The 24,415-nt window shown below is 51.0% G+C and overlaps 1 long non-coding RNA gene across 3 annotated transcripts; it reads right to left on the reverse strand.

Annotated features, from left to right (window-relative positions):
• Positions 1–1,207: 1,207 nt before the first annotated feature.
• Positions 1,208–17,033, reverse strand: LOC102576608 (uncharacterized). 3 transcript variants are annotated; one of them, XR_009463903.1, is made up of 4 exons: positions 16,928–17,033; positions 2,958–3,040; positions 1,510–1,594; positions 1,208–1,387 (listed from the first exon to the last, which is right to left on the reverse strand). It is a non-coding gene; the product is annotated as an uncharacterized LOC102576608 (long non-coding RNA). The 3 variants fall into 3 exon arrangements; XR_009463902.1 differs by lacking the exon at positions 2,958–3,040 and having other exon boundaries at positions 16,928–17,032; XR_002090973.2 differs by lacking the exon at positions 16,928–17,033 and having other exon boundaries at positions 2,958–8,545.
• Positions 17,034–24,415: the final 7,382 nt, after the last annotated feature.

A 24,415-nucleotide genomic window follows, 5' to 3' on the forward strand; every position in this document is an offset into this window, starting at 1 on the left:
CACCTCTCCATTGCACCCTTGTAACTTTGCAGTCATTGCTGGCCACAAAGCAAGCTTCTTGCCCTCCTCCTGGGGAGCCAGGACCACTGCAGTGGCAGAAACTGAGGCTTCCTTCCACTAAGGAAGCTGATGAGGCTTGAGTTTCTCCCCTGAACCTAGCAGAGCATGCCTGGGGGCCCCACCTGAGGGGGCACCCTTTGCGACCATGCCAGCCCCCCACCCCTGACCCAGCCGTCTTCCTGCTGGGATGGGACATATTCAATAACCGGAAAGGGGGTGCAGGCTGCCTCCCTCCATCCCTCTCCCCTACCCAACCACCTGGGGGCCCCCTCCCTCCCTCAGCTTTGTTCCCAGCAAAGACACCAAAGTTACAATGTGACATGGAGAGTAGCATGGCCCAACTCAGCCAGCTAGCTGAGTTGGGCCATTCATCTACACCTGAAAGGGCCCCAACCATGCCTGGGGGTCCCCTGGGGGTCCATGCATGCCCCCCCTTGACCCAACCATCTTCCTGCTGGGATGGGACATGTTCAGTAACCAAGAAGGGGGTGCCAGGATGTCTCCCTCCATCCCTCTCCCCTACCCACCCACCCACCCATCTGGGAACCCCTTCCCTCCCTCCCTCCCTGAGCTTTGTTCCCAGCAAAGATTCTAAAGTTACAAAGTGAAATGGAGAGTAGCATGGCCTGACTCAGCCAGCCAGATGAGTTGGGCCATTCAACTCCACCTGAGGGGGCCCCAACCATGCCTGGGGGCCCCCACTTGAGGGGACCCCTCCCTAATTAAGCTTTGTGGGTGGGTTTACTTAGTCTTCTTTCTTGCAAGAAAATGCTGGCTGCACACTAGCACTGGCCAAGCATTGACCACCCTCTATACAATAACAGTCCACCCTGCTAAAGGCTAAAAGCCCTGGGAGGTCCATGCATGGACAAGTTTTGCAGATTGCCTGCTTGCCACTGGGGGTGGTGGGGTTGTTTAGTCTTTTTTCTTACAAGACATGCTGGCTGCACCGCACCCTAGCTAGCACTTAACAAACATTCAACCTCCCTCCCTCCAATAATGGTCCACCCAGCAACTCTTTGCAACTTTTTCCAGTAATGCCATGACTCCACAAAATCCCCCCCAAGCACAGCATCCCCACCAAGATGAGGTGGGTGCGGTCTCCGAAAACCAACCCAACCACCCCAAAGAAAACATGACACATATATAAAACAAAAATAAAACATTTTACTGAAAATGCTGCAGCAACAATAACTATATGCAACTTCACAATGCAATACAATAAATACAAAATGTAAAAAAATTGTTCAGGATCTTCACTCCATTCTCTTTCCACTGGGCTCTGGGCTGGTTGCCGTCCCCAGCAAGTTCCACCCCCAGCAGTTTTCTACAAGGAGGGAGGAAAAGGGAAGAAAAGGAAGAGGAGGAGGAACTTGGTGCACAGTCGAAAAACTGGATTTTTGCCACTCCCCCCCTCCCCACACACACAAGGTTGGTGGGACATATTACCTAAATATCACCCAAGATGCTGCATACCCTGGGTGTCAGATCTGGCAGGCAGTGTCCTGCTGCCCTTGGACTTTTGATCATGGCTCTGAAATGGAATGTAATGAAGTTCAGTAGGTTTGCAATATTGAAAGTGTCACGACCCAATGATTGTGTGTGCGCTTCGGCACTGCAGAATTATTTCCCGCCACATGGAGTTTTCTTTGCACGGTGCAATTCTCAGATTGACTGGTTCAGCCCCTTCACGGTGGCGTCTAAATTGAGGAGTTGCGAGCTTCCATCCGAGCTCCGCGAAGATTTGGAGACGGAGGAACGCGCCACAGTTGGAAGGGTAGCCCCAAGGTACGACAAGGGGAAAATGTTAACTGCAATGTTTCGTATAGTAACCGATTTAGTACAGAAAAATGCAAGTTTGAGAGCCCAGCTGCGTATGGCCGTTCAAGCGGCTAAAGAGACGGCTGCGAAAGAAAATCTTGAGACGCCACTCCAAGATGGCGCCGAGCAAGAGGGAGACCGCGTGGAAGAACTGAAAGATAAGGGTGGAGCTTCGGAGGAACATGCGAGAGTTCAGCCAGCGACCCCGCCCACCGACGCAGCGTCGCTTCCGGCGACCACGCCTTCTTGCCGACGGAAGGGAGAATCGAGCGGAGGAGTGCATCCGCCCCTCCTGCCTGAAACAATAACAGCACTGACTCCCGCAATGATTGTGTGTGCACTTCGGCACTGCAGAATTATTTCCCACCACATGGAGCTTTCTTTGCACGGTGCAATTCTCAGCTGCAGAGAGAAAACCCCGGTGCAAAGGAGTTCCCGCCACCCGTATGTAAATTTGTTTCCCACTATTGGCTATTTCTAAATTATTCCCACGTGCCGGCTAGCGATTGGCTTGCTAGTCATATAAAAGGTTTGAGCAGTTTCCACCCCAATTGTAGAGGACTCCACAACCATCCCGTGGGGACTCTGAGCACGCGGCAGAGTAATAGAAACTTTGCGTGTGTCTCAAAGGAGTTCGGCGGCCTGATCAACCACCAACCTCTTCCCGTCTCATTCGTTAAATTCTTAAGACGTATCTACGGTTTTTTGCGCGCTCATCAAGGGTATCCAGAGCTCTGTCGTGTTTGTTTTCGCGGAGTCTAGCAAACTCCGTGTGTGTGTCTTCGGTGGAGCCTAGCAAACTCCACTTGTGTTTGTCTGTAACTGCAACTCAAGAAAGTTTTTCCTGCCTGCACCGTGACCACCTACGGTGTAAGTAAAACAATCTTTAATTAATCGCTATGAGTCCGTGCCTAATTCTAGTCCGTTGTGCAAAAGTACCTGCCCTACCGTTGCGGGCTCCCGGCCACAGCCCGCCATGCACCCCTGAAAGCCTCGGACCGCTCCCGGCCCGCACAGAAAGAAGTCATGTAACCACTCACTCCTCCAAAGTTTCAAACTACTTGCAAAAAACTTACCATTTTGTTGATACTGCAGCTGTCATCAGGAGCTATGGCCACTGCATTGGCATCACAGTGTGGGGGTTGCAAATGGAGGGTACCTGATGGGACAGGAGTACAGGAGGGTACATGGGCAAGGGGGGAGAGGACATAGGCTATAGGTGGTTGGGGGTGAACAATAAAGAGGGGGTAGAAAATTATATGATTATTTCTCTCCCCCATTTTAAAATAATAATAAATTGGCCTCAGCAAGCAAGCGCACACATTCCAACCTGAACTGTGAGGTGCTGTGAGGAAGGAGGGAGGGGTGAAGGAGGGTAAAAAAAAACAAACAAAACCAAAACCCAGAACAAACAAACAAACAAACACACACACACACACACACACACACACACACAGCGACACCTGCTGGCTAGAGGCTGAAACGCAGTGTCCCCTCATGGTGAAGGGGATTAATTAGAAATTTTTGGAGTCTCTGGTTCTTTTCATGAACAAAATTCAGTTGAAGCAGGGTAACAGGAAAGCTCCGCAAACTAAAACATCTCTGAGTAGTGTTAGTTTAAGGTACTAAATGGACTTTAAAGTGACGGGAAATCCCGGGTCATGCAAACACAAACGCAGTTGCATTGATGTAAATGGGAAATTTTGTTTCATCTACACACAACCCAAGTCTCCAGAGTCTGGAATAGACTCCCCCCAGAAGTGGTGCAAGAACCTACTCTGGATACCAAGATGCTTATCTTGCTGGGGTCATCTGATCCTAGCTGACTCCTGCCCTTTGTGCAGGGGGCTGGACCCAATGATCTCACAAGGTCCCTTCCAGCCCTAATGTCTATGAAATCTATGATTTGGTGTGCACATGGGTGGGGCTGAGGCAGAGGGTCAGATCCAGTGCAAGTGGGACTAGGGAAGGGATCACCCAATCCAGTACACCTGGGGCTGTGGCTGGGGTAGAGAGGCCTGCTCTGGTGCACAGCTGCAGTCAAAGCAGTCCTTAGCTACACGCATTCCAGAAGGCTCAAGGAATGGATGTGGGCACAGACACTTTTGCCATCACTCCTCTGGCCCATGGAGCCAAAAGTGGGCACCACTGTTTTTTACCAAATTGTCCTACTCCCAGTACAAGTCCAACTCCTCAGCAATCCTCCATCTTATTATCTCAGGGCATTATCCCTCCAGCGCAAGCTGAATCAGTCAACCCTGCTATTAAATGTTATAAACACATATGAGTGTTTTTTTGGGGGGGAAAGAGAGAGAGAAACCATGTGTTTAACCAGTTTCATCTATGAAGAGAATAGAACCCAGCCATTCTGGAAAACAGGTCCTGAAAAGAGATGTTCTCTGGGACAAAGACTCCCCTGACACTCTCCACAAACACAAAGGGCACCTATACACACACAGCAAGGCCGTTCCAACAAGCTGTAATTACAGTATATCTGAGCAGACTCAATTAATTGAGTAATTAACTGTGTTTCATCACAGTGGTGCATTGGCTGGGAATTTTTCGGCATCAGTGGGACAGAGATCCTGACCCGGGGGCAAGTGGAGATGCAACCACCAGCGAGAGCCCACGTGGAACTACTTACACAGGCTATTCAGGCCATATGGCAAGTGCTTAAGGTGCAACAGTTGCAAGGGGCACACGAGCAAGAGTGGACACAGCGCAATGCTGCCCTATTCAAGATGCCCCGAATGACATGGGAAGATGATCCTGAAGCTTACGTAAAAGCCTTTGAGAGGACCGCTATCCAGACAGGGCTGGATCACAGTCAGTGTGGCCACCAGTTAGGCACCTTGGTGATAGATCAGGCCCAAGCCGCCTACTGGGCCCTGTCGAGGGAGGACACCCGAGATTATGAGGCTGTCAAGGTGGCGATCCTCTATAAGTTGGAAATTTCCCCAGAAAGTCACAGGCAGGCATGTAGAGCACAAAAACCAAAAGAAGCTAAGCGGCCCCACGGCTTGTTGCAGTCTCTTCGGGATTCACTAAATAAATGGTTACCGGCCAGAAGGTTTGACCGGGAGGGGGTGATGGACCAGATCTTATTAGAGCAGTTTTTCTGGGACTTGGAAGAAGACACCCAGAGGTGGGTATGGAGACACCAACCGCAGACCAGCGAGGAGGCCCTCCACCTGGCTGGTGGCCTTCACTAACTCAGAAAGTGAGAGAGGGTACGGGTGAGGCTCATGGGCCTTGAAGGAGAGCCTGGCGAGTGAAGGGGAAAGGCAGACTGGGTCCATGAAGAGAGGCATCGAGAGGTTTGGTGTGCTATCACTGTGGGCAAACGGGGCACATCTCCCGGGAATGTGGTTTGGGCCTGAGTGAGCTGGGCTGTGGGCCAGCTGTATATACCCCGCCCCGTGAGAAAGGCAAAGAGATGGAAAGGGGAGAGCCCATGGATTGTAGTTTTGGGCTCATCGCACAAGAAGGAAGATGGAACTGCCCCGTGGTAACCGCCTGGATCAGGGGCAATGCAGTCAGAGCAAACCCTGGATATGGGGTGTTCCCAGTCCCTACTCTGCGCAGATCTTGCCCCGTGGACAGGGGGGAAAGAGGCTGGACCCATAACAATGACGTGTATACTGGGCGGTGAGGTGCATTTCGGAGTTGTTATCTGCCGTTTAGGGTGATGGAGTTCTGTGGCGAACTGCGGGTTGGACTGGCACCTGCCTTAGCCTGTGAAATGATCCTCAGAAGAGAATGGGGACCATTCTACAGAGTGCTCGAATGGGTACGAGCTACAGAGGAAGAAAGGAAGCGGCTCCGGAGGGGAGAAGGCTGGGCTGGTGAAAGCCCATCTCACCAGAGGGAAGTGGCATCAGGCAGTATTAACCTGGAGCAGGGGGTTAGTGCAGCTCAGTTCCGTCAGGCCCAACAAAAAGACCCAGAACTCCAGCAGCTATGGACTGAAGACTCCGGGGAAGGAACGTCGCGAAGTCATTCCAACTTTGAGGTAATCGGGGGGTTATTATAGCGGGTCCAACGGGTCAAGGCAGGCGCCTTGAAAGGGAGACAGTTAGTGGTCCTGTCCTCACTCGGCCTCTCCGTGTGGAGATTGGCTCATGACTCCCCAATAGGAGGCCATTTGGGATGCACCAAGACCCAGGCTAGGCTGGTCCAAGAATTCTTTTGGCCACGTCTGCAAGAAGACGTGGAAGGTTTGGGGGCCGCTCGCCCAGAGTGCCAAAGGGCTCAGGAGTGGAGACCACCTAGGGTGCCATTGCACCCTATGCCGATAATAGAGACATCATTCTCCCAAACTGTGCTGGACATAGTGGGACCTCTCCCGAAGTCACACAATGGTTATCAATATATATTGGTTTTAGTGGATTATGCCACCCAGTTCCCGGAGGCTGTCCTACTTAGGTCTATTACAGCAACGCGAGTAGCAGAAGAACTGCTTAAATGGATAGCACAGGTTGGCATACCACGTGAAATACTCACTGACCAGGGGACGAATTTCATGTCTGGCATGATGAAAGCCCTGTGTAAAACTCTTAGCATCACCCAGTTAAAGACATCACTGTACCATCCCCAGACGAACAGTCTAGTGGAGAGATTAAATGTGATGATCAAGCGGTTGCTCAAGCGGTTCTCGGAGGAAAACCCCCAGAGGTGGGATACCATCTTAACACTGTTGTTGTTTGCCTTGAGGGATGCCCCCCAAGAGTCAACGCAGTATTTCCTGTTCCAGTTAGTGTACGGCCACAACCCTTGGGGTTTGTTACAGGTCATCAGGGAAGAATGGGAATGGCTGGTAGGGTTAGGAATATCTGTGGAAAGATACCGCCAAGAATTGCAGGACCGGATCACCAAGGCCCAACGGATCGTGGGCCAAAATTTGAGGGCCGCTCAAGAGCAACAAAAAACCCACTATAATAAGAAGACAAGAGCCCAGACCTCCCAGCCCAGAGATATGTTTTTGGTGTCGCTTCCGGCATCCTCGAGCAAGCATCTCACAATGTGGCAAGGCCCGTTTACAGTAGTTCGACAAGTGGGTCCAGTAGATTATGAATTGCTTAAGCCAGGCCACAGCCGGGAACACCAAATTTATCATGTGAACCTTCTTAAGGAGTAGAAAACCCCACAGGGCTGGATGGCACAAGAAGAGGAGGTGGGGAAAGTCCTAGGACTGTCCAGCCTCGAGTTAAGTGAATCCACAGGAGAAGAGTCAGTGCAAACAAGGAAAGAGCTGGATAGTCAGCAACAACAGGAGCTGTTGGACTTAGAGGATTTCTGGGCAGTGTTCCAAGAAACCCCGGGATGAGTGATGGGAATTGAACGTGAGATCAGAACTCCCCCTGGTGCGCTGGTTAGGGAAAGGTGGAGGCCGATACCCCAGCATTGGCAGCAGGAAATACGACAGGAGATAAAGAAGATGCAGAGACAGGGAATTATACAACCATCCCGGAGCCCTTGGCGTAGCCCCATTGTGCTGGTGGCCAAACCCGATGGGTCACTGCATCTGTGTGTAGACTTTAGGAAGCTAAATGCCTTGATGACCTTCGACACCTTTCCTTCGACATTACCCACCACATTGAGAGGATCGGCGAAGCACGGTACATATCTACTCTCAACCTGGCCAAAGGGTACTGGCAAATCCCAATGCGCCCTGTGGATAGCACCAAGACCGCTTTTGGAACCTCTTGGGGTTTGAGTTTATATGTATGCCCTTTGGCCTAAACGGAGCAGCAGCCACCTTCCAGAGGCTGATGGACACCTTGCTTGCACTGCACACATCGTATGCAGCAGCATATATCGATGATATCATTATATTTACTCCCAGTTGGCACCAGCACCTTGAAGCCCTGAAAGCTGTCCTGGGAGAATTCCAAGCAGCGGGTCTGACTGCCAATTCCAAGAAATGCAAGTTAGCAGGGTGAGAAATGGCATACCTAGGGTTTCGGGTAGGCAGGGGAACAATACGCCCCCTGACCGACGAGATCGAAGCCATAAGACGATTTCAGGAACCTCATACCTGCAAACAGCTACGCTCCTTCTTGGGACTCATTATTATCAATGGTTTATACCACATTTTGCAAGTCTCTCCACACCCCTCACAGATGCGCTGGGAGGGGGGCCTGCAGTGCTGTTGAAATGGACACTAGACATGAGAAGGAGCTTCAAAGAATTGAAGGAGGCGATACATCACGATGTCATAGTGTACACCCCCTAATTTTGACAAACAGATGCAACAGGCCACGCACTAGGGGTGGATTTACTTCAAAGATGCAGGGAAGAAGAGCACCCGATCACCTTCACCAGTCGGAAGCTCAGTCGCATCAGGTATGCCATGGTCAAGAGGGAGTGCCTGGCAATACGTTGGGCCATAGAGTATTTTAAATATTACCTGATGGGATGAGAATTCGTGGTAGTGACGGATCACACCCCACTTCAATGGTTAACTTGGAAACAAAGTGAAAACTCCCAGATCACTCACCGGGCCTTGGCATTGCAGCCCTTCAAGTTTACAGTTATACACCACCCAGGCAAAGATAATTTCATAGCTGATTTTCTCTCCAGATGGGGAAGCCCAGACAAGTTGGAGGAGGAAGCATGTCACATTCATGAAAAGCATCAGGCTTTGCAAGAAGTCCCTTGAGGGGTCCAGACGCCACAAGGCAACTTAAGGGGGGAGGTCTGTGGCAGCTAGGCACCCCCACAGGCTCCTGAAGGGGAGAAGGTAGTCCCTGTGGGCCCCAAACTCCATAAACAGCCCCCCCGTGGGGGAAACTTACCTCCTGCTGGGCAGCCAGAGCAGGAGCAGGAACCACGGCCACAGCAATTCCACTTCCCTCTCCTCCCCAGTCTTTTTTTTTTTTTTTCCCGAGGAAAATAAGAGAGAGGGAGAAGAGGCATAAGAACAAAGCACCCTACTCAGAGGCACTGCAGTGGGCACTACATTATGCATATACAGCTTGCCAGCCTTGAGGGAGAGAAGGCTACTAATTGAAGCAGGAGGGACGGCCGGACAAATACCAACTGAGCCCACTCGGAAGTGAGATTCCCCTTGAGGCAAGCTGTGGTCAAGACAGCAAGACCAAACCACCATTGGCTTGACGCCCATCCAGTTGGCATGATTCCTTCGGTGAAAAGCACCACCTCGTTGAAGAAGGACCGGGTGCAAGAGAGACACCAGAGGGGCAGCAGTCACAGAAGAAGTTCTCCAAGTGAAACTTGGAGAAGTTCTCTCTGGAAACTGGCCTACTGCCCAGCCCTGACCAGAGGTGCGAACACTACCAGTGAAAACTATACACACACTTGTGTAAAGTTAATAACAAGAATATATTATGACAAGAAACAACTACAACAAAGTACTATAACGACAGCATTATAAACACTATACAGAGAATATACAGTTAAAGAACTCAACACCAGTCTGTTAGGGCTGTGCAAAGCTTCAGGTCCAGATTCAATTCAGAGGAGATTTGGCCCGATTTGGCGGCCCAATCTCCAAATCTGAATTGAATCAGGAGGCCAATAAAAAGGTCTAAATCGATTTGAAGCTCAGCCTCCCCCCCCCCCCCCCCCCCCCATAGCTATTCGCCCAGCTGCAGCTCCCGGTTCTTAAAAAAAAAAAACTAGAAAAAAAAAAAAAAGCACCCACTCACTAGATAATGCCAGGTTGGGGGGGGGGGCAATCCCCACTGCCCCCCACTGCCCCATGCTGTGGGGGGGGGCTCTGCCACGAGCTCCCATCCCCCTGCCCGCTCTCCCAGCCCCCCCCCATGGCTGCTCCACCCAGCCCCAACTCCCAGTTCTTTAAAAAAAAAAAGTCCCACACTCACCAGTTGCTGCAGTGGCCTCAGGGCTTCTGGGAACTTGTGGCAGAGCACCCCACATGCAGCTCAGAGCAGTGGGGGGCAGCAGGGATCACCCCTCCCCTGCCTGGCAGGATCTGGTGAGTGTGGGGTTTTTTGGGTTTTTTTCAAAGAGCCAGGAGCTGGGGTTGGGAGAGCGGGCAGGGGATGGGGGCTCATGACAAACCTCTCCATGCAGTGCGGTGTAGTGGGGGGCAGTGGGGATTGCACCCCCCCATCCCAACCTGGCAGCAGCTGTTGAGTGCATGGGCTTTTTAAGAGCTGGGATGCTGGATCAGAGCAGCCATTCATGGGGCTGGGAGAGCAGGATGGGGATGGGGTTTGTTCGATTCAGAGATTCAGCAGGTTCGTGGGAGCTGAATCAATTCAGGACTGTAATTCAAATCACCAAGTCAAATCACTGTCCCCTGAATCAGTTGAGTCTGAATCTGAAGCGAATACTAGCCACTTCACACAGGCCTGCAGTCTGTCACCTTCTAGGTGGCAGACTATATCACCCTAGAGAGCTGACGGGCAGGGAAGGCCTGCTCTGTAGCCTCACATCCATGAGGATTTCTATGCTGTTCCCTCCCACAGCTGGGTACTAAGCACCTCAGAAAAGGGAGGGGTGATACTTTACCCAACCAATGCAATGTGATGACATAGTTGAGTGGCTGGCAAGTGCTCAGGTGAAGAAGACCCTCCTGTCATTGCTCCCAAACACTGTCCCACATACACTGTTCTCACTTGCTCAACAACAAATGCTGGGTCCCAAACAACCAAATGGGCAATACGTAGGTTGTACACACAGGTACACATGCACCTCCTGAGCATGGCAGTGCACCTCCCTACAAAAAGGCACCACCGAGAAGGTCAGTGGCAGTCACTACTCGCCACCCCACCACTGATAACACCAGCGGCATCTGCAGGTAGTCCACAATCCCCAGTGGCCACCAATGACTCTGCCAGCGGCAGCTGTGGGTGGTCGCTGACCCTTGGTCAGCGCTCACCATCCCTACCACCACCACTGACAGCACCAGCAGCATCTGCGGGAGCTCCTCCACTTACCACCACTGCACTCCCACCACTCCTGCTGCCACCACCACACTCCCGCAATGCCCCCCCTGTTGCCAGGGGCATGCATCATTCATGCAACCAACACAACTCAAATGCTTAGTCAATTGTATGCGAGTTATATTCAAGCTCAGGTCACACACACCAATCAAAGAGGGAGATAGCATGAGACACAGCAAGTCTCAGCGAGCTCCAACCCCATTGACGATGACCCCAAAAAGCTGCCCCAACCCCTACAATGGACAGGCTTTATAATTTCCAAATCGCACCACCTGTCAATCATGCCCACTACAAGACAGGAAGGTCCAGGTGAGGGAGACTCCCTGTCCTCCATCAATGCTGACCTCATGAAGGAACACCTTGAGAGGCTGGATACCTTCAAGTCAGCTGGCCCTGACACTACACCACAGGATACTCAAGGAGCTGGCAGGTATCATAGCCCAGCCTCTGGCACAGATTTTTGAGAACTCCCGGTGCTCTGGTGTAGTGCCTGAAGACTGGAAGAAGGCCAATGTGGTACCTATCTTCAAGAAAGGGAGGAAAGTGGATCTGGCAAACTATAGGCCCATCAGCCTGACCTCTATCCTGGGGAAGGTCTTAGAAAAGTTTGTTAAAGAGGCCATCCTTAATGGACTGGCCGACACCAACATCCTGAGGGATAGCCAGCATGGGTTTGTTGAGGGTAGGTCTTGCTTGACCAATCTCATTTCCTTTTATGACCAGGTGACCTATCACCTGGACAAGGGAGAAGAGATTAATGTCATGCATCTTGACTTCCAAAAAGCCTTCAATCTGGTATCCCATGATCACCTCTTGGTGAAACTGGCCAATTGTGGCCTTGGGTCCACCACGATCCGCTGGCTGGGAAATTGGCTCCGTGGTCAGACCCAGAGTGTGGTAATTGACGGAAGACAATCATCGTGGTGCCCTGTGACCAGTGGGGTCCCTCAAGGCTCTGTCCTTGGACCCATATTGTTCAACATCTTCATTAATGATGTGGACATTGGAGTCAGAAGCGGACTGGCCAAGTTCGCCGATGACACCAAACTTTGGGGCAAAACATCCACACCAGAAGATAGGAGGGCGATCCAGGCTGACCTGGACAGGCTCAGCAAATGGGCAGACGAGAACCTGATGGTGTTTAACACTGAAAAATGCAATTTTCTCCACCTTGGGAAGAAAAACCCGCAGCATCCTTATAGGCTCGGCAATGCTACACTCACTAGCACTACGGAAGAAAGAGACTTGGGGGTCACAATTGACCACAAGATGAACATGAGCCTGCAATGCGATGCTGTGGCTAGCAAGCGACCAAAACGCTGGCTTGCATCCATAGATGCTTCTCAAGCAAATCCTGAGATGTCATTTTTCCCTTTGTACTCGGCCTTGGTGAGGCCGCAGCTGGAGTACTGCGTCCAGTTTTGGGCCCCACAATTCAAAAAGGATGTGGAGAAGCTTGAGAGAGTCCGGAGAAGAGCCACGTGCATAATCAGAGGTCAGGAAAACAGACCTTATGACGACAGGCTGAGAGCCCTGGGGTTCTTTAGCCTGGAAAGCGCAGGCTCAGGGGTGATCTGATGGACACCTATAAGTTTATCAGGGGTAACCACCAGTATCTGGGGGAACGTTTGTTCACCAGAGCGCCCCAAGGGATGACAAGGTCGAATGGCTATAAACTACTACAAGGCAGTTTCAGGCTGGACATAAGGAAGAATTTCTTTACTGTTCGAGCCCCCAAGGTCTGGAATAGCCTGCCATTAGAGGTGGTTCAAGCACCTACATTGAACACCTTCAAGAAAAAACTGGATGTTTATCTTGCTGGGATCCTATGACCCCAGCTGACTTCCTGCCTTCGGGCTGGGGGCTGGCTCCATGATCTTTCAAGGTCCTTTCCAGCCCTAATGTCTATGAATCTGAGTCTATGTGGAGATCTAGTCAATACTCTGTCATCAATGTCAATCAAAGTCAGTCACAGCTAGGACCATACAAATCAAACCATCACAACAACCCACAATAACTCATTAGCATAACAGTCCTAACTGCCATGTTCCCTTGGGCACCAAGCAAACAACTCACTGCACATACTCAGCTTTTAAAAGCAGGTAATGACATCATTAAGGCTGGGACTTCAGATGTTCTAGAAGACTCCAACCTCTACTCATCCTACACATATGTAAACACACCAGGATTCCACTGTCTACACCAGAAGCCTCACAAAGATCAGCAGCTGCAGATCTTGGTGCTCAGACACAGGAATCTTGTTGATGCTCTCCATAGCAATGGGATGTGGTGGTTCCTGAGCAGGAGAAGAAGGCAGTCAACCATTGATGGAACGTGTGGAGGGAAGGGTTATGAACAATGTATTTGACTCAGTTTCCCTCACAGGTGATATTGTAAAAGAACTCCTCTGGGACAGGAGGGTATGGGACGGATGGGATACACTTATTCAATAGCTATCTGAGGAGATAAGAAGCTGTTATCACTGACCTTACATGAATGGGGGAACCCCCAAAACACCACTGTGGTGGCTGGAGCTGCTCACAGGGGTCAGAGGCATTGGGTGCAGACCCTGGCACTCCCAAAGGCAGCCCCAGGGACCCCAATACCACAGGGAACTTACCCAGGAGGGAGCCGGAACCAGAGCTAGAGCCATCCAAGCTGGCACTGCACCGACTTTTCAAGCACTTGACAATTAGGCGGGTCAGTGGCCAGCTGATGATGTCAGCCTTTCCCACCATGGCAGGAGATTTAAAAGCCCCAGAAGAAGCCAGGTATGAGGGAAGCCAGTGGGGGAGACAACTATCTCACTGGGGTGGGCCCCAGCCAGCACAGGCTCCCCACAACACTGACCTGCCAGAGGAGGGCAAGACCAGCATGGGGAAGATAGAACATACTTCCCCATGCACAGCACCCAGTGGAGGGCTCTATCCCAGCTTTGGGAGCTCAGAGTCTCTGCAGCCATCCTCAACCCAGAGAAGGGATGGAGCAGGGTCAAGAAGCAGGGATGAGTGCCAGGCTGAAACCATAAGCCTGCACTCTCCCCTGAGACTGACAGGGTGAGGCCCAATGAGAGACCACAAGGAGCCGGAACCTGTAATTAGGAATGGAGGCCCAATAGCCCGCACAGTGGGTGAGTGGACTGGGGTGTAGGGGAGGAGTCCCAGCACCAGCGGAACTGACCCCATGAGTATTAGTGTCCCTGGGACAGTGCAGGAACACAACTGAACCCCTCCTTCAAGTACATTTCCATCAAGTCATGGCAGGTGAGTCGGGGTGCCTGGCCCAGGGAGCAGGAGGTACTCCCACCACCATCTGGGGATTTCACAACCATGGACACTTATTCAGGTAGAACCAGGTTCACTCTTCTCCAAACTCCACATGATACTGGGTGTGTCTACATGTGCACATTTACTGTGCAGTAACCAAAATTATTGCGCAGTACAAGCATAAATCTACATGTGCATGCCCATACTGCACAGTAAATATGGTGATTTATGCTGACTTGAGCGTAAATTTGATACTTGCATCATGCAGGCATCAAATTTACACCTGATCAGTCAATGCACAGTAACACATGTGTAGACATCTTACTGTGCAGCAACACTGTGTGTATGGACTGACTTAGGACTAACTTTAGCCCTAAGGGAGTCTGCACACAACATTAATGTGCGGGTGTTAAAGCGCATGTATATGCCGGCCTATTCTCACTTACTGTGCAGTAAATTTAAGCCATCATAGACATACACATGCTCACTGTGGGCTTATTTTCATTAGGGGAACAAAATTTGTTAAACAATTCAATGACAATGACATTTTCCACTTTTCTTTTGAAAATTAGCAGGTGTTTTTCAGCCACCCACTATCGTTGAGGCAAGGTTGGTTGGTTTTGTCTAGACACACAAAAACCACCATAAGCTATCTTCAGTCACCATCAGCAGGGGCAGGCAACTGAGCTAGATCCAGGGCCTATGAGAGGTGAGACCTGGAGGTACAGTTGTACCAAGGCTCTAAACTCAGGGGTTCCCCCAAAATCAGATCACTCTTTCCTGTTTCCAAAATGGGACCTGAGAGGAATATGCCAGGATGTACCTAAAGACTCTCACAGAACCTGCCTAAACAGTCCTTGTCTTCACTTGGAGAACTTGGAAATCCATATCAGTGTGTGAGAGGGGCCCATCTCAGGGCCAGGACTCAACATTGGCCCACCCATGTGTCTTTATAGGGCAGCTCACCCAGCCTCGCCTGCCTGTTGTTCCAAAAACTGGTGTAAAATACAGGAGGCTGTCCATTATACTGCCCCGATGCCAGGGGGTGCTGTACATGACTCTGACTTTCCCTTATCAGCCCCCCTTACAGGAGGTGCTGTACATGACTCTGACCTTCCCCATGCCTTGCAGATGGCATCCATATTGTTCCAGTGGCCCACACTGTGACCAGAGCTCCAAAGGCTCACATGGGACTCACTGTCACTCCCCACTGGAGCTCACAGTCACAGTGCCCTCACACTGGGCAGTTCTTAATCTTATGACCCAAACTCAGCCTCACATCTGAGGACTTACCAGGGTATCAGCCTCTGGCCCAACTGTGGGCCAGACATCTGTAGACTTACCTTGGCCTAGCTGCCCCCTTCCTGGGGCCTCCCCGATATGCCTTCTCACTCGGGCCACTCTGCATCTCTGCCCCCTTGCTGGGGCCTCTGGGGTCTTGCACCCCATGGGGCTCAGGTATCCGGAAATGTGCCTGGCCCTCATGCCTGTCCCTAGGTCTGGGAAATCCACCAGAGTGTGGGGGCTCGGGTTTTAAAGCATCCCTCCCCACCTTTCACTGGGGAGGCAACTGGTCTGGCATTTCTGGGGAGCTCCCCACCATAGGTAGCCCTGCCAGGACATCCTCCCCCAGCAGGGTGCAGTTTCAAGTTATACCCAGGAGCAATGCAGGCCTACCTGCCTTGGTCATATGCTTACTCAGACATATGTTGCTCCTGGGCTTTCTCTACCAGACCTTCTGCTGCAGCCTCCTACTGTGGAAATAAGTTTAACCAGGTCTCTTACTTGACTAAGAAGAGAGACAAAGAGAGAGAAAGAGAAGAGAAAAAGATGCTGGTACTATGTGTTTCAAAATGTTCTAAGATAAGGAAAAACATTTGTGCCTTCTTTTGTCTTGATATATTAATCTCTGTGTGCAGATGTTAACCTCCTCCTTTCCGGGAACCAGAAACTGATAGCTGTTCCCAAAACACAATGTGTTTGCTGAATAAGCAAACTGCCTACATGTGACAAACGAATGATCAACTTCTTCCTGTTTCTTCAAGGTTGCTCTGTCTGAACCATGCATCTTTTCTCGCTGTCTAAAGTATAAATACGCTTGTAAACTTATAGAGTTCAGAGTTCCTTTGAGAACCCTCCTTGTGATCACTTGTATAGCTCTAAATAAACCAAGATGGCTCTGTCAATTCTGATACAACCACAATGCAAAGTTTGATTTCTTCCACACTACTGGTGGCTGCCTCTTGCTGGCACCCCTTTGGGTGCCTCCATGCAGAGGCTGAGTTTCGGCCTCCTTCATCTCAGCCTACTGTCTTGCTGAGCCTTTATTCCCCTCAACAGTGATGCCCCCCCACTCCCAATCAAGGGGACATTCAGCCTCCTTAGACTCTGGCCCCACCTCCAGGCCAGTCAGGGTGCCAGAGAGGTCATCAGGGCCCAGGCCTGCCCCTTGCATTTGGGTTTAATTGCCCTTCAGACTTCCAGCACTGGCCCTCTTGCACTGACCAGTCGGGGTTCATGGGTCTCAGCCCTGCAGTAGATGCCCTCCTTAGAAAACAGGGGTCCCCTTCTGGGCCCCACCATACAGCCATCTCACCCTGGGCTTGTGTAAAGCCCCAGAGCTCTTAATAACATGGCTCTAGTCTCAACTGGACTCTCCTGAGCCCCAGGCCTCAACCCTGCCTGTTCCAACTCAGGGGCTTGCCTAGCCCCTGTGTAGGCCTACAAACAATAAGCCCCTTTTCTAGGCTGAGCCTTGCTCTCACTAGGTCCAGGTCTTCTTTGTGGGACTCAGGATACGCCTGAGCCCCCAGGAACCTCCTACCATCCTCATAGTTTCTCCTTTACCTCCAAGGATGTTCCAAAGAGCAGCTCAGCTGGGTGTTGCTCTTTCAGCTGCCAGCAGCATACTACTGCCTCAGCGCTGTGGGCTTGGATCTAAAATGCCCACCTTCTCAGGGCAGGCCCACACCTGCCAGCTGCCTGCTCTCAGCCTTAAAGTGGCAGACACCAAAGGTGCTTTGCCACACAGTGCCTCAGTGGGCATGTCTACACATGTGCTTTAATGAGCATGTGCTATTTTAATGCACATTAAAGCACCACTAAAAAACCCATGGTATTTAGTTAGTACACATTAAAATAGGCTAATGCACATTAAGCATCACTTAAAAACTGTGGGCACTCTTTTACATATGCTCGGGGGTGGGGAGTGGCATTTTAATTAGAACAACTCTGAGACCCACTTTAATTAAGTGCTTCAGCATCTCATGTATCAGCATCCCCATACTTAAAAATGGTGGTGGAGGCATTTGAACTAACACTCAAACAAGCTTTAGTTCAAGCACTTCTACTGCCATTTTTAACATGGGGGTGCTGATACACAAGACGTGGGAGACTGCTGGAGCGCAATAATTACCATGCTCCAGCAGACTCAATTAATCGAGTCTGCTCCAAGATACTGTAATTACAGCGTGTTAGAGCAGCCTCCACGCTTATGAACAGGCACCCCATGCTCTTTAGTTAATGCACATTAAGATGGGCTAATGTGCGTTTTCCTACTACCTCACAATGGAAGATACTAGGGCTGTGCAAAGCTTCAGGTGCTGATTTGATCTGGAGGAAATTCGGCCCAATTTGGTGACTGAATCTCCAAATCCAAATTGAATCAGGGGACCAATAAAAAGGTCCAAATCGATTCAAAGCTCTCCAAATCTTCGGAAAAGATTCAGAGAGCTTCGATGATTCGGACAGTCCCTGCCTGCTGCAGCAGGGAGCTACAGCCAGACTTGGAGGGGTGGGGGGTGAAGGAGGTGGGATGGGACCATGGGGGGACCCCCACCAGGTGCCATTCTCTGGCTCCTCCCCCAGCACCCCTGATCCCCTAAGGCTGCCCCACCCTCCCCAGCTCCCAGTGCTTTAAGAAAAAGCCCCCACTCACCGGGTGTTGCTGGGCGGGAGCGATCCCTGCTTCCCCCCACTGCCCCACACTGCATGGAGGGCTCTGCCACAAGCCCCCCTGCCTTCCCCTCACTCACCCAGCCTCACTCATGGCTGCCCCACCCACCCCAGCTCTGGCCCATTAAGGAAAAAAAAAAATGAGAAAAACCCTGGGACTCACCAGATCTTGCAGCAGCCTCGGAGCTTTGGGGGGCTTGTGTGGAGCCTCCCATATGGCAGAGGGCAGTGTGGGGGCAGCAGAGATCGCCCCCCCCCGCCAGGAGGGAACAGTGAGTCTGGGGGGCATTGTTGTTTTTTTTCTTAAAGGGCCAGAGCTGGGGGGGGCAGGGCAACCATGGGGGGCGGGGGTAGAACTGGGGAAGCAGGGGGGAAGGTAGGCTCATGCAGAGCCCCCCACACAGTTAGGGGCAGTGGGGATCACCCCCTGCCTGACAGCACCTGGTAAGTCAGGGCTTTTTTTTCCAAAGTGCAGGAAGCTGGGGCAGGCAGAGCAGCCATTGCCAGGGCTGAGAGAGCGGGCAAGGGATGGGCCTGTGTGATTCAGCCGAATCAATTCAGGGCAGTGATTTGAATCAAATTGTTGTCCCCCAAATTGGCCGAATCCAAAGCGAATACTAGCTGTTTTTCACTAGCCGTTTTGTACTGAAGGCACTGGCCAACATCATTGCACAGCCACTGGTGGGAATATTTGAACTCTCGTGGCGCACGGGCCAAGTCCTGGAGGACTGGAAAAGGGCCAATGCGGTCCCCATTTTCAAGAAGGGGAGGAAGGAGGACCCGGGCAACTATAGGCCAGTCAGTCTCACCTCCATCCTTGGCAAAGTCTTTGAAAAAATTATCAAGGCTCACATTTGCGAGAGCCTGGCAGGACAAATTATGCTGAGGGGAAACCAGGACGGGTTCGTAGCAGGCAGATCGTGCCTGACTAATCTAGTCTCTTTATGACCAGGTTACAAAATGCCTGAACACAGGAGGAGGGGTGGATGTCGTATACTTAGACTTCAGGAAGGCCTTCGATACGGTATCCCACCCCATACTGGTGAACAAGTTAACAGGCTGTGACTTGGATGACTACACAGTCCGGTGGGTGGCAAACTGGCTAGAGGGTCACACCCAGAGAGTCGTGGTGGATGGGTTGGTTTCGACCTGGAAGGGTGTGGGCAGTGGGGTCCCGCAGGGCTCGGTCCTTGGACCGATACTCTTTAATGTCTTCATCAGCGACTTGGACGAGGGAGTGAAGTGTACTCTGTCCAAGTTTGCAGATGACACAAAGCTATGGGGAGAAGTGGGCACGCCGGAGGGCAGGGAATAGCTGCAAGCAGACCTGGACAGGTTGGACAAGTGGGCAGAAAACAGCAGAATGCAGTTCAACAAGGAGAAATGCAAAGTGCTGCACCTAGGGAAGAAAAATGTCAGCACACCTACAGACTAGGAAATGACCTGCTGGGTGGCACGGAAGTGGAAAGGGATCTTGGAGTCCTAGTGGACTCCAAGATGAACATGAGTCTGCAGTGTGATGAAGCCATCAGAAAAGCCAATGGCACTTTATCATGCATCAGCAGATGCATGACAAATAGATCCAAAGAGGTGATACTTCCCCTCTATCGGGCGCTGGTCAGACCGCAGTTGGAGTACTGCGTGCAATTCTGGGCACCGCACTTCAAGAGAGATGCAGATAACCTGGAGAGGGTCCAGAGAAGGGCCACTCATATGGTTAAGGGCTTGCAGACCAAGCCCTATGAGGAGAGACTGGGGCACCTGGACCTCTTCAGCCTCCGCAAGAGAAGGTTGAGAGGCGACCTTGTGGCTGCCTATAAGTTCATCACGGGGGCACAGAAGGGAATTGGTGAGGTTTTATTCACCAAGGCGCCCCCAGGGGTTACAAGAAATAATGGCCACAAGCTAGCAGAGAGCAGATTTAGATTGGACATTAGGAATAACTTCTTCACAGTTAGAGTGGCCAAGGTCTGGAATGGGCTCCCAAGGGAGGTGGTGCTCTCCCCTACCCTGGGGGTCTTCAAGAGGAGGTTGGATATGCATCTAGCTGGGGTCATCTAGACCCAGCACTCTTTCCTGCTTATGCAGGGGGTCGGACTCGATGATCTATTGAGGTCCCTTCTGACCCTAACATCTATGAATCTATAAGCCTAGAAGGCACCTATACACAAGGACAGAAGTTGCTCCAACATGCTGGAATTCCAGCACATCAGAGCATACTCGATTAACTGAGTCTGCTAGAGTGTGGTAATTGCCACTCATGTATCAGCATCCCCGCACTTAAAAATGTCAAACGAGCTTGAGTTCAAGTGCGTCCTCCTCCATTTTTAAGCACAGAGACGCTGATAGAGGAGACACAGTGGTGTTTTAATTAGAGTGGCTCTCAGACCAGAGCACATGTAAAAGTGCCCCAGGGCATTTATACACATACTTTTTTGTTCAGCAATGTGCTGGAGATCCACCACTTCTGAGCAAATGCGATTAATCGTGTCTGCTCCACATGCAAGCTGATGCGCACTGTGCTGAGCCACCTGCAGTTGTAGAAGAGGCAAAATGCGTGTCAGTGCACAGAAAATGGCAGCAGTGCACTTTTGAACTAAAGCACTTCTGAGGTGTTTTAATTCAAAAGCACACACCCACCACTTTCTCAGCACTAACACGCATTTTGCCAACTGCATATGGCTCAGCATAGTGCTCATCAGCTTGCATGCACCGGGCGTTTTTAAAAGCACCTGGCGCTGTGGCACTTGCAAATGTAAAAATGCCCCTAGGTACTAGACTTAATGTGCATTAACTAAAGCATGTTAAGGCAAGTGTAGACGCACCCAGTGTCAGGTAGAATTGAGACCATAAGAACCTTTGCCCTCCCAGATGGGAACACAATGTTTTTGTGTGACCATCTTTGGCTCCCACACAGTAGCCATATGTCTATTTCCCTCCCTCCTTGCCCAGGATTTAGCTCCTGCTGGTAAGGTTTCACCCTGTTCTCCTCACAGCACATGTCATTAATTTTCCATGTAATTTTTTTTCATGCCCCCTCTGAGAGAAATGGTTTATTTTCCCTCCACACAATGGAAAATGCCTGTTTTTGTGCAAAAATGTTGGAGGTTGCATTTAAACCCTTCCCACCCTAGAAAATTGGCCGTATAGTGGAAACACTATAGGGCTTGTGTTTCCTCCCCTTCACCCCACCTACAGAGCTGCATGTGCTCCCCCAACCCCTATTTGTGGCTCTGTCTTATCCTTCCCTCTAGTGTTGCCTCATCCCCTTCCCTGCCTGAGGGGACAGCAAGCAAGGAACTCCCATTCTAGGTATGGGACAGGTAGGATGACCACCCATCCCTAAGTGGGCAGGATAGTACTATAATTGGAACCTCAAGTCCCAGTCTTGGGCTGCATGACTCCAGGACAGCATATGTCATAGATTCACAGCATCTCCAAGGATCAGGAAAGGACAAGTTTTCACCCCCCACCTCCCCATACTTCCCCCTCCCCACATATATCCCTAAAGGTATATACCTAAATCATAGTGAGACAAAGAGATTTTTGCAAGCCATGCGCAGAGCCTATTTCAGGGTCTTTTTGTGGAGAGCTGCACATGCCACTGATTGGCTGAGAGGCCCCAGAGGCCTCGCCCCTCACCACTGATTGGCAGAGAGGCAAAAACCACAACATTCTAATATAATAAAAGGCTTAGTCTGTCTGTGTGTCTGTCTGTCAATAACATTTTTAGCTGGCGATTGGCTGGGCTGCCCGAGCTGTGGGCCCAAGTTTGCACTACTGCCAGGAAAGTTTGGCAGCAGGGAACATGCCCCAGCTGCCCGAGCAGCAGGGCTTCTTCTCCCCCGCCCCTCCCTGCCAGAGGGCAAAGGGAGGGATCACGGTGGCGGCACCCCCCACCAGCCCCAATGCCTCCCAGAACAGCTGGCAGGGAGGGGGAGGCAGTGGCCAGAGAGGTAGGAAGGGGAGCAGGGAGGCAAGCAGATGTAGGCCAGGCAAACGCAAAGCAGTGGTGGGGGCACAACCCCTCCAAATTCACCTTAGCCCCCCATAGACACCCCTCCCAGCACTAGCACCTGCATGCAGAGGCACAGCATGGGGTTCCTGGCCTGAGCCAGCCCAGCCCCATGCACAGCCACAGGTACAGCGCAGCAGCAGCTCCCTACCAGTCAGTGCAACAGGGGCTGGGAGGGAGTGAGATGGAGCAGCAGACAGCTGGGGGGAAAGGGGGAGGGGCTGCCTCAGCATGATGGAGAGTGGGGGAGGGGAGAGGTTCTGTGAGGAGAAGGTATGTGGCTGGGGGGGTGCGCACACATGCACGTGCATCTCTATGCATGCATCTGTGTGTGCATGCACATGTCTGTGTGTGCCTGAGTACGTGTGTGCATCTCTGTGTGTGGGTGTATCTGCGTGTGCAGTGCATCTGTGCACATGGGCTCATCTGTGTGCGTGTGCACATATCTGCACTTGTGTGCATCTGTGTCTGCATCTGTGTGCATGCATCTGTGTCTGTGTGCACGTCTATGCACCTGTATGTCTGCTTCTGTGTGTGCACATCTGTGTGTGTGTTTGCACACGTCTGTGTGCGTGCATGCATCTCTGTTCATAGCAGGTAGAGTGTATTTATCTGTGTCCATGTGCAGACAATGAGTAGAGTGTGTGCCCGTCTGTGTATGTACTTGTGTGTCTGTGTGCATGTGTCTGTGCGTACGTGCATGTGTGCATGTGTCTGTGTTCATGGCAGGAAAAGTGTGTTTGTGTGTCCACATGCACAGAGTGGGTGAGTAGAGAGCGCACCTGTGTGTGTGTGTGTGCGTGTGTGTGCGCGCGCACGTGCACGCACGCGCCCTCATGATTGCATGTGTCTGTGTTCATGGCAGGAGGGAGAGTGTGTTTGTCTCTGTGCCCATGTGCAGAGAGTGAGTAAGTAGAGTGCTCGTCCATCTGCATGTCTGTGTGTGTTCATGCATGTGTCTGAGTGCATGCATAACTGTCTGTGTGTGCATGTGTCCATCTGTGCATGTGTTGGTGTCTGCATATGTGTCTGTGAGTGTGTGCATCTGTGAGTGCATGTGTCTCTGTTCATGGCAAGGAGAGTATGTTTGTATCTCTGTCCATGTGCAGAGAGTGAGTGAGAGTAGAGTGCGTGTCCATCTGTGCGCATGCCTGTGCGTATATATGTTTGGCCATAGCAGGGGAAGAGGGGTGGCTAGCAGGGAGAAGAGGGGGCCATGTACCCCCCCATCCCCAGCCCGGCAGGATCCACCCAGCCTCCCCCACCAGCACCAGGAGGGGAAGGGCCCCTCCCCCACCCCCCTGTAGCCCAGCTCCCATGGGGACACGAGGCCTCCAATTTTGTGTTTCTCCAAGGCCCCAGTACACATTAATCTGCCTCAGAATGGGGTGGGGGTGTGGAGCGGGGCTGGACCCAAAGCAGGGCCAGACCTAGAGCTGTTGCCACATTATTATAAATCTAAGTTTTAAATTTAAATCTAAATTAAAATATATTACTAGGTGTGTACCAATAAAGATTTTTGGAGCCTATACCGATAGCCAATTTTTAAGGAGGCATATCGGCTGATACCGATCTGATTTGTGATACACAGCATGACAGCTTGAAGAGCTGTGTCCAGTTGGTAAGTCTGTTGTGGTGGAAGGGGAGGGGGGCATTTATCGGTCACATTATTGGCCACATCAGGCCGATTTCTGATGCAGTCAATTTTCTTTATATCGATGCTGATCCAATATTGGACCAATGTATCAGTGCACCTCTATATAGTACAAATATAAATTTATACACAACATGAATTGTAATTTATATAATCATAATTTATTATTAGCATTCTACAAAAAGTTTAGTAATACTAAATAACGCTAACCTTTATATAAACAATTCATGTTAAACACTAGCATGTAGCATCCAATGGCAGTTGCAGCTGACATCTTGTCTCTGTCATGTGAACACTGAGATTAGCAGACAAGGTTCCTTGTGTGAATTTGATATCTTTTATTAGACCAACCCAAATAGTTGGAGCACAGTTATTAAGCAAGCTTTCGGGTTCAAAAACCCTTCGTCAGGCTAAGGAAGTTTCAGCAGTCGGTGTGTGCTCTTCCTGGATGGAATGAAAAGTAAAGAAGCCAGGGGCTGGGCTGGGGAGTCAGTTGCCAGGCAGATTATAATGTATCAAAAATCCAATGTCTATGTTTAGTCCATGATCTCTAGTACCCAGGAGGTTGATGAAATGGAGCTCATAGGCTCGTCTCTGGGAAGTGTTGTGTAAGTTTCCCTTGAGGATCAGGACTGAGAGATTGGAGAGAGAGTGGCCCTCCTGTGAGAAATGTGCCCCCACCGGTAATTGGGTATTTCTGTCTTTGATAGAT

The sequence above is a fragment of the Alligator mississippiensis genome, chromosome 8 (assembly GCF_030867095.1).
Source record: "Alligator mississippiensis isolate rAllMis1 chromosome 8, rAllMis1, whole genome shotgun sequence".
NCBI classification, from domain to species: domain Eukaryota; kingdom Metazoa; phylum Chordata; order Crocodylia; family Alligatoridae; genus Alligator; species Alligator mississippiensis.